This window comes from Anas platyrhynchos, chromosome 1 (assembly GCF_047663525.1).
Source record: "Anas platyrhynchos isolate ZD024472 breed Pekin duck chromosome 1, IASCAAS_PekinDuck_T2T, whole genome shotgun sequence".
NCBI classification, from domain to species: Eukaryota; Metazoa; Chordata; class Aves; order Anseriformes; family Anatidae; genus Anas; species Anas platyrhynchos.
This window is the reverse complement of record NC_092587.1, coordinates 40,134,241-40,140,755: the sequence shown is the minus strand read 5'-3', so window position 1 is coordinate 40,140,755 and position 6,515 is coordinate 40,134,241. Positions and strand designations below refer to the sequence as shown.

General features: G+C 47.5%; 1 protein-coding gene across 13 annotated transcripts in view; it reads left to right on the top strand.

Annotated features, from left to right (window-relative positions):
- The first annotated feature begins 3,254 nt into the window (after nucleotides 1-3,254).
- Nucleotides 3,255-6,515, top strand: part of NAP1L1 (nucleosome assembly protein 1 like 1) — a 28,842-nt gene continuing 25,581 nt past the window's right edge. For 2 of the 13 annotated variants that reach the window (XM_072035091.1, XM_038174118.2), the window contains exon 1: nucleotides 3,847-3,992. The gene's annotated coding sequence lies outside the window, so the exon portion shown is untranslated. Of the gene's footprint in view, nucleotides 3,571-3,843; nucleotides 3,993-6,515 lie in introns of those variants that run through there. The other 11 variants (XM_072035087.1, XM_072035079.1, XM_072035068.1 and 8 more) reach the window with 11 other exon arrangements.

The following is a 6,515-nucleotide window of genomic DNA, read 5'->3' as shown; positions in this document are numbered from 1 at the left end:
CAGTAAAAGGTTCCATTCTACAGTAATATTTTAGTTGGTGCTCTCGTGGTTTCTTTTTCTGATACTTTTTTTTTTTTTCACAGTAAGCACTATATATATATATTCATACATATATATATATATGTATAAAAGGCAGTAAGTTCCAGCCCCCAGCAACGTCCCTAAAAAACGACCAGGTGCACTGTACTTGACATTTTAACTTCTATGCTACCCGTGGGAAACTTGTACATCTATTTCTTCATTGATTTCAATACATATTAACCCTTTCCTTTTTTTACCCAGTTTATCAGTCCACACTCTATCCCTATTTTCTTCAGCTCTCTCTAGGGCTCCTTTGCTGTTACTTTTGGTTTATATCTTCTGTATCTATGAGCAATCCCTATAATGTAAGACAAGAGTCACGATTTAATCCCCAGAGAGTTAAAAATATTGAGAAATGAAAGGTGCTGAAGTTTTATTATGTCAAAAAGTGTATAATCGCATTTGATTTTTTCCAAACCATGTCATTTCTCTTTGTCTTTTATTACAGTACCTCAAAGGTTATCAACACTCTATTTCTTTAGCTTGCTGCTACCCCTGCCTGAAAATATGTCCCCTAAGGGAAAATTTGCTCTCATTTCACAAAAGGAGAAGCAAGTGCACAACAGAAATCTGTGAGAGGTGTTCATTCAGCTCTACACAGGGATTTGTATGATTTGCCATGTGATAGTTCAGCAGAACTTTCTATGCTGTCTGTGGCCCTGTTTATAAACCACAGCTTGCTTTCTGGGATGCTGTACTTTCCTTTAGAAAGCAAGTAGTTCCTCAAAAAGTAAACACTACCCAGAAGAAATAACAACAGCTTTGTATCATCCTTCATTGGCTAGCCATATAATTTGGAATTGTCGTTCTGTAAGAGTTGAAACAATTGCTTCTTGCAATCCAGTGTTTTAAGAGGAATATTCAGGATTTGCTCTTTTCATTGTGTACCTGTAAATCTCGTACTTCCGCACAGAATTTCATCGCGGTTTGAAACAGTACTGAGGAAAAGGCATCTCTTTGTGGCACTTGGGGAACCTTGGGCTTTTTGTTCTGTAAATAGTTCAGTGAGGGTGTTCTCATTTTCAGCGGCTGATGATAACTTCCATGGTGATTGTAACTAAGCCAGCTACCGCAGGCAGAAGCAGAAGAGGAGCACTTGTACCATCCCTTGTTGTAACTCAGTGCTCACACGAGGAGCACTGCCAACAGATTTCAGGGGAGGGTAACCTTGGGCAGTGAGTACTGTGCAAAACTGTTGGGGTGAGCTGACCTGAAATCAGCCATGACCAGGAGTGAACAGCTATGGTCAGAAGGTCATGGCCTTTCCTGTGGCACATGTCTGCAGTGCTGAGCAGGACCCAAATACTGTAAAACTGAGCCTTTGGTAGGTGCCTAGTACTCTGACGGGGTGTTCAAGCAGGTATTCAAGTAGTCAGATCCAGGTCCTTACTAAGGGGCTCTGCATATTTCTGTTAGTATAAAAGGGACTGAAAGCAGGTTAAATGCTAAATGGACCCCCTGTCACAAAGTTCTTGATCAGAACTAAGCAGACCAAGCTCCACAACCTACACATTTCCCTTAACTTAACCAGTGTAGCTTTAGTTTATCTGTAGCCTGAATATGCAAGCACATAGGACGCACACTGTGCTTAGGAGAACTGGGCCTGGATGCGAGTGCCAAACCCATTTGTTGCAACAGGCTGTTACAGAAATACTGACAGCCCTCTACAACAGCTTCAGGCCCCCCAGGTACAAACCCATGCCCATGCTCTGTCCCCAAGTGTCCTCATGGTCTCTGCCTGGAGGTGGCCGCTGCTCGGAGCCTCTCCCTACAGCAAACATGCAAGGCAGTGATGCAAGCTGCAGGGGGAAGGACTCAAAAGTGAGCACAGCCGATAAGGTCTGTGTACTCAAGGGAGAGATCAGATTCCCTGATATTTAATAGCTCCGTGAGCAGGATACTCAACTAACATCTCGGGGAGACAGTTCAAACTCTTCTTCCTCTGATTTGGGCCAGTGATTTGACCTCAAATCACTATCCTCAGGAGGCTTGCCCTAGCTGCTGTGCTATAGGGCAGTTTTTCCTGTGTCTCTTACCAAAGCTTTTCCAGTTTGGAAAAGACTGTGCATTCAATAACCACAGCTGCACGTTTCATACAGACATGTTTTAAAGCTTTTTGAAAAAAATTCAAGATGTAATATTTTGAAAAATGATACAAGTTCATGAGGAAAATCTGCACCAGTATCTAATGCATTCTCAGGTGATTTGAATCCCAACAACACCCCAAAAATATTTGGCTTCCAGTCCAATACTGAGGCAATACTCAGCTGTGAGTTTTGGATGAAAAGGAGTTTCCCTCCAGCCTAGAGGTAAGTTTGAATCACTTTTGGGAGCTTAGATATGTCCCCACTCCTTGGCGTTGATGTTGTCTAGTTTAACACTTCTGGCTTCTGCACATCTTATTTTTTTTTATGTGTATCGGTCCTCTGAAGGGGCCACTGGGTCTCACCTCAGCATGTCTCGAGGTGGCAGGCTGCAGGAAGAGGAGGCCAGCCTTCATCTTGTGAATCTGATCCTTCCCGTGTCACTTGTTTACAGCTGGCTGCCACTCCTTCTGATTGCACAAAGGGAATGTCTGCATGAAATGTAATCAGTGTTGCAATAAACACCGAACAATTGTTCACTTTTATTAAATGCCTTCTGTGTTTCTTCATGTTACCAAACATAGGACACCCCAGGAAAAAAAAAAAAAAGAACAAAAAGTTATCAACTAGTATGTTCTTAAAATCTGAGGGCCGTATGTTATATGTTAGAAAAATCACATTACATCATTATATTTCTCCCTAATTGTCACACAGACTGTGCTGTGCAACCTTTTGCTTAGATTCTTTTTTTTTCTTTTTTTTTTTTTCTTTTTTCTTTTTCCTAGTTTCTAGCTATCGCAAGTTGCATGTTGTAAGAAGTCCCACCTCCCCAAATTCAACATGCTGGGGAATAGAGTACCCCTAACTTCTCTGCATAAGTCCTCTTGGTCTTGCAGACGGGATTTTTATTTATTTATTTATTTATTTATTTTGCCACAGAGACATCTGCTTTTGGGGCCTGAGATTTCACTGGAACGTGCTTTAAAAACCCTAATGGTGTGGCGAAGGACAGGACCCCTCATCTTCTGCTTGTTTTGTGGCTTGCGTTGTGGATGTTGGGCACATCCATCACTCTTTCTTCTTTCACTTTCTGTTGCCACCTCCGTTACTTAGAAAGCTATGTTTACACCGCCAAGTAGACAAATAGACGTGAGAACTAAGTAAAACGCAGGGAGCAGCCGTTGGGGTGCCTGGTGTTAGGTGCTTAGCGAGCAGCCCTTGTGGCACCACGCCGTGTGCCCGGCCAGCCCATTTGCCCGTAACAACGCCGGAAACCATTGGCTCAGCCCAGCCAGGAGGAGGTGAGAGCCTCACAGACAATGTTAGGGCTCTTTCGCGACCCAAACGGCTCCGCGATTCTGTGAAGTTTCCCCAAGTTCAGGGCGGAGGTGGGTGCTTTCTGCAAGTACGTTGGGGATGTGCCACTGCGCACAGCGCGCGGGTCGGGGCTGTGAAGGGGCGCTGCGGGAGAGCAGCTCGGGACCAGCGGCCGGGGCTGCGGCCGCCTCTGCTCGGGGCTGTGCGGGGCGGCCACGTTGGGGCCTCCCCTCAGCGCGGGGCGGGCGCCAAGGGAACATGGCGGGGGGGGGGGCGAGGGAGAAGAAGGGGGGAGGGGAAGGAGGGGGGGGAGGGCGCGCGCGCGCGTTGCCAGGCGACGGCGGCGCGCGGCGGGCGGGGAGGCGGCGCTGCCCGTTACGTGGTGACGTGCGGTTATATGAGCGCGAGCGGCGGGAGCGCGGGCCCTTTCCCCGCCAGCCGCCTCCGCGCGCCGCCGCCTCGCTGCTGCCGCCGCTGCCGCTCCCCGCCCGCCCGGCCCGGCCCGCGCAGGTACCGGCGGGGGGGGCGCGGCGAGGAGGAGGATGAGGAGAGGAGGAGGGGGAGGAAGGAAGGAAGCGGGGGGGCAGCGCGCATGGCGCCGGGGGCCGCCGCCCGGCCTGGCGCTGCGGGCCTGGCTCCGCGCAGCCCTGCCCGCCGCCACCGGGGGGCCGCGGTCGCGCCTCAGCACGGAGCCGCCTGAGGCAGCGCCCCCGGCCCCGGCACGGACCCTCCGCGCCGCAACCACACCGCCGGGGGGCTCCGCGGGCCCCTGAGACAGCGGGGGGGGAGCGCGGCTGCCGAGCGCCGCTGGGCCCCGGCGTGGTGCGGAGCTGCCCCCGTGCCTCGCCTGGAGCTTGTTAGTAGCTTGTTAGTAGCTTGTTAGTAGCTTGTTAGTAGCTTGTTAGTAGCTTGTTAGTAGCTTGTTAGTAGCTTGTTAGTAGCTTGTTAGTAGCTTGTTAGTAGCTTGTTAGTAGCTTGTTAGTAGCTTGTTAGTAGCTTGTTAGTAGCTTGTTAGTAGCTTGTTAGTAGCTTGTTAGTAGCTTGTTAGTAGCTTGTTAGTAGCTTGTTAGTAGCTTGTTAGTAGCTTGTTAGTAGCTTGTTAGTAGCTTGTTAGTAGCTTGTTAGTAGCTTGTTAGTAGCTTGTTAGTAGCTTGTTAGTAGCTTGTTAGTAGCTTGTTAGTAGCTTGTTAGTAGCTTGTTAGTAGCTTGTTAGTAGCTTGTTAGTAGCTTGTTAGTAGCTTGTTAGTAGCTTGTTAGTAGCTTGTTAGTAGCTTGTTAGTAGCTTGTTAGTAGCTTGTTAGTAGCTTGTTAGTAGCTTGTTAGTAGCTTGTTAGTAGCTTGTTAGTAGCTTGTTAGTAGCTTGTTAGTAGCTTGTTAGTAGCTTGTTAGTAGCTTGTTAGTAGCTTGTTAGTAGCTTGTTAGTAGCTTGTTAGTAGCTTGTTAGTAGCTTGTTAGTAGCTTGTTAGTAGCTTGTTAGTAGCTTGTTAGTAGCTTGTTAGTAGCTTGTTAGTAGCTTGTTAGTAGCTTGTTAGTAGCTTGTTAGTAGCTTGTTAGTAGCTTGTTAGTAGCTTGTTAGTAGCTTGTTAGTAGCTTGTTGATGCTAGTCTCCTGTAGGACCTCTCACTCTCCTGGTGCTTAGGGCTAACAGAATTTGAGGTGTATGTGCTATGAAACAGAGGTGATGTAGGTGCCTCTGTACCAGGCAATGGTTTAGGCTCCTGGGGCTTTAGGTACCTGAAGCATCCAGTACAAAGGCTTAGAGCAGGCCACTGACACTGGAACTGGTGTTTGCGTGGTCTGTGTACTGCTGTGCAAGAGGCATGTACTAGCCATGTCCCTTCCTGCATTCTGTGACAGGTCACGCATGTCACGTGTTCTAGTTTCTGGTGATTTATTTGTTTATTTATTTGTGCATTTGCAGAATGAGAGCCTTATCCATGGGCCTTATACACAGGTGGTAGATCTGGTGCCTTTCAGAGCACCCATTCCTCTCCTAATGTTTATAGGACAGTGAAGTGCTGCATCCATGCAGGCAGCCCAGGATTAAAGCAAGTGCCCAAAGCAGTGGGTTTGCTGTAGTGGTGCGTGTCCAACCTGTACCTCACTCAAAAAACTGCTCCTGGGAGCAGGCAGGGGAGTTGTTATGGTTGTCACCTCACCAGGCGCCCTGAAATGGGTGCTCTGCTTTTTTCTTAGCTTCTTGCACACGTGCAGTGCTAGTTATACACAAGTGAAACCGAAAGCCAGGCAGTGTGGGTATGTATGTTATGAACCCTTTAAAGAGTTTTTGCAGCACTGAGACCGGAATCTTCCAGGCTGACATCATTTTCCTTAATGGAGTGACAGAACTGCAGATCTTCAAGGAAACTTTGGCTTACCCTGCTGTCAGTTGTGTTGGTGCAAATCTGTTCATTTAGCTCCCAAAAGTTGAAGCAGTTGTGCCAAGGAGAACTTAATTCAATGTGGCAGAGATCATATCCCTTCAGGGGAGTGAAATGGCTGGAGGATTTGAATTTCAGCAGTGAAAGATCTCAGGGGAAGCGAGACAAGCATCTATTTGAATTCTTGATGAAAACACTTGGTGAAAGCCCATTTGTTCCAGTAGGCCAACAGGTATAATAACCATGTGTGTCGCATCTGTTTGTGTCTGCTGGTATGGCTGTAACCCTGTTCATCTGGGGTTCATCCATCATCATGGATCCTCTGACGCAGCTGCAAACATGGTGCATCTCAGACTGTCAGAGGTCTTGTTCTTCCTTCTTTGGGAAATTTGGGCAGATTGCAGAAAATTGAGATGTTTTTTAAAATACTTGTTTGTTGTCCTGCACTTGTATATACACTCCGTGGAACTTAAACCATGTCTTTTCTTTCCTTCCATGAATTGTTATCACTTGTACTTGTCTGGTACCAGTAGGCACACGTAGAGGAGACACTACTTTGCAGACAGAGACAAGACTCCTTGGTGCCAGTTGTGTTTTACTACAACTGGGGTCTTCCGAGAGAGCAGCTGGCTGGGTGGCTGCCTTCCACCCA